General features: G+C 42.1%; 1 protein-coding gene across 3 annotated transcripts in view; it reads right to left on the bottom strand.

Moving 5' to 3' along the window:
• Positions 1–8582, bottom strand: part of KCND3 (potassium voltage-gated channel subfamily D member 3) — a 453762-nt gene extending 445180 nt beyond the window's left edge. Inside the window, exons 1-2 of one of the 3 annotated variants that reach the window (XM_056558281.1) lie at positions 7790–8582; positions 6875–7222 (exon numbers count right to left, since the gene is read on the bottom strand). The gene's annotated coding sequence lies outside the window, so the exon portion shown is untranslated. Of the gene's footprint in view, positions 1–6874 lie in introns of all 3 variants that reach the window. The other 2 variants (XM_056558279.1, XM_056558280.1) reach the window with 2 other exon arrangements.
• Between the last annotated feature and the right edge of the window lie 3097 nt (positions 8583–11679).

Here is an 11679-nt window from a genome sequence, read left to right on the forward strand (position 1 = left end):
AAAACCACTCTATCAGAAATGGAATAGAACAGTAGATACAGTCCATTTTTGACTATTGTGTCTTCTAGGATATTCATTTGAACATATCAAAGGTGGCTTTTTAGTTTTTTTTAGTTATGGCAGCTCCATAAAAGAACACATTAAGACCCCTTATCTCTTAGATCTATTAGCAGCACAGGTTCTATAAATTACAGCACCAAGTCTTAATCTTAGGGAAGTTATTGAAAGGACAAATGACTCTATAGCCACATGTTTCTATCCAACTTTCTATCCTACAAGTTATGAGATCCAGCAATCGCCGGGTCTTATGTTCCAGATGTGTGTATGCAATGGAATGAAAAACCAAAAAATCTGTCCAGGCTGCCAGCATTAAACTAAAAACCTGAACTTACCTTACGCTCCTTCCCAAGTGCATCTGGTACCCTGCTTCTTGCCTCCACTTCAATCCTTTTCCTGGTTGCCTAGGGTCAACACATCACCATTGCAATGTAATGTATTGAGCCCCGACCCTGGGCTTCTTCTTGGTGCTTGGGCCCAATATGTTACACTGCCACTCAGCCAATTACTGGACGAGGCAGGACATCACTGCGCCCATTGATTAGCTGAGCTGCACTCTGACCTGTGAAATCCTGGCAACCAGGAAGTGGACAGGGTACTAAAAAGAAACTAAAATGCCAGACTGTCCCTTTAAAGTGGAAAAAAAAAACAACATTAGAAAAACAAATGAGGCTTTAGTAGATATGATTAGCTGTTGCAAGGCTGTTGCATTGTGACTTTTTGTGGCCCGCTCATGACGCTTTCTCTAAAAGTGGGTGGGGCTTAATGAGGGGGCGTGGACCACACAGCCTGACAGATTCACTATAATTTACACTACAAATTGGTAAAATTATGTCTGAAATTTTATGCAACTTATAACTGGCATAAATTTTATTCTTTGGTGTATAACAACCACAGAGGCAAGAAACATATTAATAGGCTGGTGCCTCCTAATACATTTGTTGCGTTTTACTCCAGCGCATTTGTCTTTCAGATTGTATGACTCTCTCTTCTTCCTTTACATTCCCTATTTCTCCAAAGGGGTTATTCAGCAATAAAAATGTATTCCCATCCACAGGACAGGGAATGACTCTCCCCGGTGAACCCAAGAAAAACTTTAGCCATGATCAAAAGTGGTGGTGACAGACATGTACACACATAACTATGCCTTTTATTCAAGTGATGTCCTATAACAACAAAGATAACTGAGCACTGTGTCGCCCATTACTAAGCAGAGGCCTAAATATATAGTTTTCTGCTACTGAGTACTGGATGTCACTGAAGAATGGTTTATTATGGAGTCACTAATACATCTCAGATAAGTCTTATGATGGCACACACAGTCAGGAGCTGTCAGTCTAATGATTGTTCGGCCAACAATGATCTTTCTCAACTTCCCCATAAACAGGTATGCTCAGTGTGACCAGTGAGCATGCATGTTTATATCACATGGGGATAATCTAATGTGTTTGGCTACACTATGATAAAGGCATTACTATGATGTATTCTTGTCTGGAAATTTATTGTGTGTGTTTCTAAATTATGCTGATGTCCGAGACTGGTAATGGATATTAAAGGATAGGGGATAAGATGTCTAATCGCAGGGATCCTGCCGGTGGGGACCCCCACAATCTCCGCTGCGCCACCCAAGTCATCCGGTGCATGGAGTGAACTCCGCGCCAGATGACTGGTGACTACAGATGTCACGCCCCCTCCATTCATGTCTATGGGAAGAGGCGTGATGGTTATGTAGTAGCCGCCATGCCCCCTCCCATAGACATGAATGGAGGGGGCGTGGCTTCACATCCCGAACACGGAAGCTCCAAGCTTCTGTGTTCCGGACACCACCGCTGCCGGCATGAATATCGCGGGGGTCTCCAGCAGCGGGACCCCCATGATCAGACATCTTATCCTCTATCCTTTGTAGTACCCCTTTAAGTGAAAACTACTTTTATCCAATATAGTTGTGTCCTATCTTACAACAGACAGTACATTATGTAACTTCATTTTGTCCTATTTTCTGTTAATCTGCCTGATTGATGTGAATGATGATAGTCAGACTGCTAAATAGTCTAATGTCTACAGTGGGTTAGATAACATGGTCTTCCTGCTTTCCTGGCAGACGTAACTTTTGGCCAGCACTATTCTTGAATAGTGCTGGAAGGAAGTCAGAAAGGCACAAGATTTGCTAATATCATAGAATCCAGTTTCAAATGTTAAGTTGTTATGAGTCTAACATGGAAAACGCTTATAGGAGCTCTATGGTTTTTAAACTTGGCTGGTGAACTGAAATAGTACTAGGAACTCAGGGACCAATGCTGTTAATATGTACTCATTGCACATGCATTACCAATATTATTACTTCAAAATATATGATCTCCACAACCAAGACAAAGGTAGCTATATTGCCCCAAAGAGAGGCAGTATGGCTAAGAAGTGTAATGTAAACATATATTATGCCATATCTGTGCTTGAAGTCTTGACATTGGGATTCATTTGATTTGTAAAAAAGTAAAATTAAAAAGTTATTTAATAATTGGTTTTCAGGGTTTTGTGGAATATGTGTACAGGATAAATATATATCCCCCCCATAAACCATAAACCGCACCACTCCTGTGTTTGGACTGTTTAATAGTCCTCATTTGAACAAAAAAAGAGAGATATTACCAGCTACAGCCCCAAACTACAGCAACTGATTCTGGGGGAAAAAAGTTTATTTAAAGGAGTATTATTATTTTGAGGCAGTTAAATACAGCAACCCCCCCGACATGCGATGGCCCCGACATATGATCAAATCGACATACGATGACCTCTCAGAGGCCGTCGCATGTCGATATCAGCATCGAAATACGATGCTTTTATATGTCGGGGCCATCGCATTAACTGCTATCCGACAACGCAAAATGCTTAAGCTGCTGTCGGATAGCAGTTTAAAGGAAACCAATCATCAGATTTTACCCTATATAACGCTTGGCAAAGCGTTATATTGGGTAAAATCTTTATTTTTGCCATTCCTGGGGGATGCTGCTGCCCCCAGGGATGGTGAAGATATGAAGTTATAAACTAGTCACTGCCGCCGCTGTAAGTAGTCACCTGGGCGGGGAGCTCTTCTCACCTACTCCGGTTCTTCGGCCGGGAGCGACGCCCCCTCCGCTTGATTGATGGGCCGCGTCATTGTTACGCTCACTGAACAGACGGAGCAGAGCGATGACGCGGCCCATCAATCAAGCTGAGGGGGCATCGCTGCCGGCCGAAGAACCGGAGTAGATGAGAAGAGCTCCCCGCCCAGGTGACTACTTACGGCAGCGGCGGTGATTAGTTTATAACTTCATATCTTCACCATCCCTGGGGGCAGCATCATCCCTTGGGAATGCCGAAAATAAAGATTTTACCCTATATAACGCTTTGCCAAACGTTATATAGGGTAAAATCTGATGATTGGTTCCCTTTAAGCATCCCGGACATGTTCACTTACCTATCCCCGCTGCTCCGGGTCCACTTTGCGATAATAACGTCACCAGAAAGCGAGGCCCGGACACCGGAGAAGATGCGGAAAAAGCCGGAGGATCCCGAAGAAGACGTCGGAGCAGCGGGACAGCATCGGGAGCCCCTGATACAGCATCGGGAGTTGTGAGGACGCGGTACAGAGCGACGGGGACAGATGAGTATAACTTCCTATACTTTACATTGCACGAATCCCTCAACACGATGGATTCGACAAACGATGGGTCGTTTGGAACGAATTACCATTGTATGTTGAGGGACCACTGTTTATATATATATATATATATATATATATATATATATATATATATACACATTTTTTTCAGTTTCTCTGCTACTATAGCTGTCTTAGTATAAGACCCACTGTGAAACACTTCCTTTTGTCGTTGTCGGCACAAGGACCTTCCTGCCCAGCCAACCAGTAGCCGCAGAAGTGTCCTGCATCAGCCACTGATTGGATGAATGGGGTGGTCTTTGTGCCAACACTGACGAAAGGAAGTGTTTTGCAACAGAGTCAACAATGAGACAGCAATAGTGGCAAAGGAGCGAGGAGAGTAAATATAGGTTTTTTTTCTATTTAACACTGCTCTGAGCACAGTTAGATAGACAAAAAATTTCCGGTAAATGATGTAAAAATCAGACATTGTATAAATGACTACTTGTCTTTTATTCTATCACATAAGGTTATAGCTATTACATTAAAATTCGAATAGTGAAAACATTTGGTGGCATTATATTCTGCTGAACTCTCTGCTCACAGCAGCCATCCATAAAGAAGATGTTAAAGTTGTTCATTTTAGTTATTTCATTTAAACTAAATGAGTCTGGAAGAAAAAAAAACATATAGTAAAAACTGGAAGTAAAAATTGAGTTATATAAATGGCAGCTAGAGATTCATTGAAGATTAATGAACCCTCGCTATTAGGGCCCCTCAAGCTTCAAGTTCCTCTTTCAAGACACTGACTGCAGGACTCACTCTTATCTCCCTGGGATCTCTTTCTGCAAGTAGTATGCCATGGCCCAGACACTGGGTGGGCCTCCGAAACAAAACATTTTTTTGATATGGAGACAGATAATACAGTTCTTTAGTGACTTTACAGTTTATCTTCACTATTCATCTCCAAGATGACATTAAAGTGTCTTTTCATCAACATAGACGCAATGAAAAAAAGCTTGTGGAAGGAGACGACCTCAGTTAAAGCATCTGTTCTCTGAAGCGGAGCTACTATGCGATATCCAATACAAAACATTGCCCATCCCCCCATCTCTGTAGTTAAGAAAAAAGGTTCTGGTGGCCCAGTGCGTACAGGGTGTATAATGTACCTTATAAATTATATTCATCTATTTCTCCTGGCATTTTATTATGGGCTTTTTTTTTTTTTTTTATCATTTTTGCCTGTACTGAATGTTTGGGGTCCCAATAGGGGTAAAATTGAACATTTATGAACAAGAATAATGGGTTTTGTAGGCACTTTCCATGAAGGCAGAATGTATCCATCACTAGAAAGTAGAATAATAAGTGGTCCTAATGGTGAAGGGAACACAGCTGGCCATTGTAATTGATGAACCTTTCCCATTGAAGACCGGGCAACTCAACAAGCAGCTTCTAAACTGTTAAAAGAAGTGTCAACTATATCTCCTTATATTGCTACATGAAATAGGTGAATGGAAACCAGACTCCTTTATAACAAAGACAATTGACCTTTACTGAACAAGATACATGAAAGCATTCAAAAGAAAAATGATTTATTTCCGAATGACGTGGCAATGTTTATATGATGGCAGGAAGAGGCCCGTGAAGACTGTGCAGTGCGGACAGAGAGGGAGTTTTTTCTTAACTGGAAAGAAATGAGAATTTAATGGCTGAAACATTACAATATTACATGTTTACCTATTTGTTTGTGTTCATTTTGCCTTGAATTATAAATTCATATAGAGAATCGTTGCTTGACGCTTCTCTTCCCATCATCTACTATGTGTATTTTTTGTAAAAAAGAAAAGGCTTTTATACTACATTTATGCTGATATTTTCTTAAAGCTACATTAACACAGTTCCGTTATGAAATTATAGTAAACTAGAAGACGTGGTGGCATTAATATGTAAACATTCATGCAAGAAGGTGTAGAACTACAGTAGCCTCCGAAAGGGTTAATATTTCATGTGCCAACATCTGAATTATGCAAGTGAGGCTGGTTTAGGCTTTCGGTGAACTGTAATTATTCAGGTCTGATGATTCTGGTGACATCACACAAGACATCTGAGCGCTGCCGATGAAGTCACAGTGATGAACTGCTGGAAGAATCGTAGGGGAAAAGGAGGAGAATGAGGAAGACTTCACTGTCTTAATTATGGTTTGGAACATCAGTTAATTAGAATTTAGAGACTCCCACATCTAAAGCCTTTCTCCTTACAATGGTATCATTCTCCCTGATATAGATGGTTGTGGAGAAAGATGAGGACTGAAGTCTATGACAGTCCAATTATTTATTATCATCAGTCTTTGTATGCTCCTTTTATACCATGAGTGATGGATACTATCAGTTGTATTAGTACACGTTAACACTATATTTTACTTCTTAGTTGATTCTCTTTTCACCACGACATCAAGCTAAACATTACCTTCCATTACTTGTATGTTTTTTGTACATGTTAAGCGATGAAGAACACTTTTGTATTCAGCGCCACTCACAATGGTGGAGCTTTTGGAGTCAATGACTCTCCCAACACAGTGCTCCATGCCGAAGAAGCAGCACCCAGCCGAGAACACACAGTGATTTCTATGTCATTAACTTCTTCACATGATGACAATCTTATTAAATGGCTATTAATGCTCTTTTATCAAATCGGAAGGATTTTCATAAGTCTTTTGTTCTCATTCTCTGCAAATCCTTAATGAAACATAAAATCCCAAATAAACAAACCAAGATATAGCGGTAATCCCTTCCAGATTAACCCCCTCTCCATCATAGAGCCCCCGTGTCACTCAGGTCATCAATCACATTATGGTAAACCAGCTGCTAGTTGCATTGCTGTGCTTTTCTGTGCTCTTCCACGTTACCTTACTAAACTCTTTTCCCACAACATCCTCAGCTGGTTTATTATGGGATTGTTTTCCGAATCAGCCATTTTATTCTGCCCATCACTTTTTTTTCCCTCTTTAAATCTCATGCATAAAATAAAAATAATTAAATACGGATCTAGATTGTCGACGATGGCTTGGCAAATCTCAATAGGGATCAGCAACAGGCTAGGTATACAGAGATTTAAAAGAAACTTCCCCTACCCGGACAATCAACTGGTAGTCACAGAATAAGAAGGAAATTGCAAGCTTACCTTAAGAAGAATGCAGGCATCACTTGTGGAAACCGCTTCAGAGATCAGAAGCAAATGCTCGCAATAGAGTAACACTGCTTTTTAACCCTCTTTCCTTTGCAGAAAAATTAAAATCAGACAGAAGTCATCAGAGAGCGAAAACAGCGAGAGAAAAGTAGAAAGCAGAGGAGCCACACCTCCTGCAGCTCAGTATTCTGATGTCCACTGTGTACACATTACTTGTGAGGTTGATCTAATCTAATCCAGATAGGATCTTGGACCCCTTGACGCTGCTGGAAATGGTACCCAGCCTTGATGAGATGTAGCTGAAGCTGAAAGTCTGCTCGTCTCTTGCTTGCAGCCCCTGTGCTGTAAAACAACGGAGAGATGTGAGCTATGAGGCAGACCAGCAAATGAAATCATTAAACACACAACACATCTGACACTGCATGCTAATGGGGCTCAGCACTGGGAAGCTTGCTGAAAAGTTCCCCACAGTGCTGCTCATTGCTTTTCATCTTCAGATCTCACTGGCACAGGATGAGGAGCTTGACCGTCACTATGAAATGTATTAAAAGCCTTTCGAGTTCCTGCAAAAAAGGTCCATTTCATGGACACCCCCTCTTGTTTTGCTGCTTTATGTTGTGATCTCCAAAACTTCTTTGTTTTGTAAACAAGGATTTGCTCTACTAAATACCTTCAGTTCTCTTGCCCACCTGCCTGGGTCTTTAGTGAGCCTGTCCCTTCCTCTCATTTGGTTTCACATGTTAAGAAATGGAAGCTGCACTTCAAAGAGAGGAGAGATCAGTTTGAGGTTTCCCAACTAGCCAATCTTTCATACAGAGATAGGAAATGTCAAGTCTCATCTGTCAGAGGTAATACGAACCAGTCATAAGCAGATCCATCCCTTATTTGGACACATTATTGTCTTCTTACCTTGTGAAGAAGTCTCGATATTTTGGGATCCACTATTTCCAGGCTGCCTGAAGTGAAGATCTTGGAGGGATCATGTAGAATGGGAAACATTTCCAGGCAACAGGATGCATTAGGAAAACCTTTGGTGGGCATCAATATCCTGATCACTTAGTAGAACTGACATGGTCCAGCCAGCATTGCCTCCGGAGCACGCAGGTTGAAGAATTCTCATCTTTTTCCCTTCTCTCCCTCTAAAGCTGACTCCTGCAGAGAATAATATGGATTAAAAGGCAGGTGGCGCCCTGCTCTCTAGCTGAATGTAGACCTAATGTTTCCTCACATGCTGCTGAAGAAGCAGACTCCTGTTCTTCCTACAATGCATTCAGCACAAGCATGTAACAGGTCCACACACTGTAGAGGATAGGAGCTTTACTGTTTTTTTTCCCCTTCATTCTGCTGATGACTTCAAGGTTGCTTTTTTTGTGCGTGGAGCTATTTTTAGTTTTTTTACACTGTCCTATATCTCAGAGGTGATGCTGTGATACAGATCAACTGCTGGATGAACAGACCTCCCATGCTCACTAGGATCAGGCAGATAGGAGGGTATTTCTGGTGATGAAGATATTATCCCCTAGCATGCATCAGAACAGAACATGGAATCCTGAGCCAAAGAGCTTCTTGTCACGGCAGAAAGAGCGAGCTAAAATCCCGATTAACCCTTAGCAGTCCAGTATTCCTTTGACGTGTGAATGGATGATGTGTTTTGACAGGCAGGCAATGATTTGCATTCCCTGGCATAGTCAAACAGCACCATTAGTCACTTGCTTCTTCTGTAGTATGTGTATGCAAGGGGGGGGGGGGAGAGCATTATGGCATATATACAAATGTATTTCAAGATGGTAATTACAGAGTTAAAGGTTCATTAACTGTTCCTTCCCAGGGACGCTCAGCACTAGGACAAACGGCACTGATGTACAACGTCTATTTCTGCCTTCTTTAAATGTAATTTGTACACTTTGTATACGTCGTCAACAAAGGTTGTGGGCAGGTTCATGCCTGAGGACCTAGAGAGTACAATTTCCAGCTATCTATTTATAGTATATGAGCGCACCTCTTGAAAAGGGTTAATAACATTCGCACAGCTCAGTAGATTTGCATGTAACTTACACTGGTGGATGTGGTGTGTGTGTAACAGGCAGAGTCACAAGCTATTAATTTCCAGAACACCAGTTAGGGAGTATCCATTTTGATGCACAGACAAGCCTTATCCCGACCATTTATCGCATTGTTGTTCCACGCAATTCCAGGTCTCGATGGTATTTTTATAAGGCCCTCGGAATGTAATTAGATCATTCTAAGAAAAGATTTGCAGAGATTTGTAGATATCGCACTGGGATTTTGGGAAGAGTTGGTCGCATTAATATCAATCTTCCATCTTAAAACAGGATATTATACTAAATTAATGTATTAAGTGCGTTGGCCGTGATTTTCCCTTTATACTGTTCCCAGATAGAGGATAATGCTTCTTAATGAACACTCACCATATTGAGAAACTTAAAGGGGTACTCCAGTGAAAAACATTTTTTTTTATCTACTGGTGGCAAAAAGTTAAGCAGATTTGTAAATTTCTTCTAAATGAACAGAACAACTCAACTTCACATGGAGCATACAGCAGCTGATACTGTAAGTCAGTACCCCTTGATAGCCCATTCCCAAAAAATTTTACCCCCATATTAGAGACATTTTGTAAAGATTATAGTATAATTCACATGCTTTACTTTCCTTTATAACAGGCCCCCTGTTCCTCTCCCTATCTCCCCAGTCCCCCGATTTACAGGTCACGTCTTCTCTAACCGGAGTTGTTAATTTTTGTTTTCTTCACTATCTGGCCTAGACCGCCATTAAGATTTCTCCCATACAAGGCTTCTCCACAGAACCAGCCAAACAAACATTTTAGGCTCCTTTGTGCAGTACAATACCCAACTACCATCCCTATTTCCTGGTCCCTTATCTTAGAGTGCCTGACTTCCAAGCAGGTATAACACAGATAGACCGAGCCCCCAATAAAACTGGAATAAACAATAACCAATACACAGTCCAAATGAACACTCCCCCATGTCTTAGATTATACATTATACACAAATATAATTATAATACATATGTGTGATTCCATAATCAGGCCTTGGGCCTTACCCTCCCCCCCCCCCCCCCCCCTTAAGATGGAGACAGAGAGATCTTGCCTCTTCAGGCTGATAGATTTGTCTCCATTAACTGTCTATTTCTCCCTGACACGATAATCCAGCTGCATTTTGATGCAGGCTTCCTTTCCTGTGTTGGACAGTGAAATTATATTGTTGGAGGATAAGAATCCAGCGAAGCAGTTTGCCATTGTTACCTGACACTCTGTCCAACCAATATAGAGGGTTGTGATCAGTTATGACAGTAAAATCCCTGCCATACAGGTATGGCTGTAATTTTTGCAAAGCCCACACCACAGCTAGACATTCCTTTTCTATGACTGCATAGGCCACTTCTCTAGGCAATAGCTTCCTACTAAGGTATGGGGTGTTCTTCTCCATTGGAGTTTACTTGGCCAAGAACAGCCGCCAGCCCAAAATTGGAAGCATCTGTTTGTACAACAAACCTCCTACTGAAATCAGGGGCCTGGAGCACCGGAGAGTTGGACAATGCTGTCTTTAGGGCAATGAAGGACTTATCGCAATCCTCAGTCCAGGTAATTTGCTTGGACATCTTCTTTCTTGTCAAGTCTGTGAGAGGTTTTGCTATCTTACTATAGTCTGGGACAAATCTACGATAGTGCCCTGCGGTCCCCAAAAGGGCATGGCCTGTTTTTTGGTCTTAGGAATTGGTAAGGCCATCATAGACTCCACCTTACTGCGCTCATGGCAAAGGGACCCTCCTCCTACCCTATGTCCTAGATACTGCACTTCTGTGATGCCAACTTGACACTTTTCTGGTTTTATGGCAAGCCCTGCCTCAGCTATTTGCTTTACCACCTTGCCCAGGTGAATCAGGTGCTCCTCCCAGGTCTTGCTGAATATGGCAATATGATCTAAGTATGCCATGGTGTATTCCCTGTGGCCCTCTAGCAGCTGATCAACCAGTCGTTGGAAAGTGGCTGGGGCATTTTTCATCATCCCAAAAGGCAATACACAGCACTCAAACAAACCCAAAGGGAGTGATAATGGCTGACCGCTCCTGGGCCCCTGGGGTCAATGGGATCTGCCAGTACCTTTGGCTTAAATCCATGATAGTTACATATTGGGAACCTGCTAGTTGATCAAGTAGTTCATCTATTCTGGGCATGGGGTAAGCATCAAAGGTAGTCAAAACATTTAACCTTTTGTAATCCACACAGAACCTAGTGGATTTGTCTTTTTTGGGCACCTGAACTACTAGGGAGGCCCAAGGGCTTTTTGATTTCTTAATTACCGCTAGCTTTAACATGTCCTCAATCTCCTTCTGTATATGGGCCTTTACCTCTGGGGATACCCAGTAGGCTACCTGTCTTAGTGGTGGCTGGTCCCCCGTATCAAAATGGTGGGTGGCTAGGGTAGTTCACCCTGGTTTCCCAGTAAAGGTGGCATTGAAGGGGCATAGTACTTGACTTAGCTGCCTCTTTCTTTCCTCTGAGAGCTGAGGATTGATTTCCACATCCTGGAGGGATCCCTGGCTCTTAGCTTCCTCCACTAGGTCCAGTAAGGGATCACTACCCAGCCCTTCCCCTGGTGCACTGCATACACTGAGTATCACCTCCTCAGGGTCATAGTATGCCTTTAGCATATTAATGTGGTACTGTCTCTGCCTCTGACCTTTGTCATCAAGGGCAACTACATATGTGGTGGGTTCTAGGCATTGCAAAATGGGGTTCAGAACCATTACCTTCTGTC

Source organism: Hyla sarda, chromosome 2 (genome assembly GCF_029499605.1).
Source record: "Hyla sarda isolate aHylSar1 chromosome 2, aHylSar1.hap1, whole genome shotgun sequence".
In the NCBI taxonomy this organism is placed as follows: domain Eukaryota; kingdom Metazoa; phylum Chordata; class Amphibia; order Anura; family Hylidae; genus Hyla; species Hyla sarda.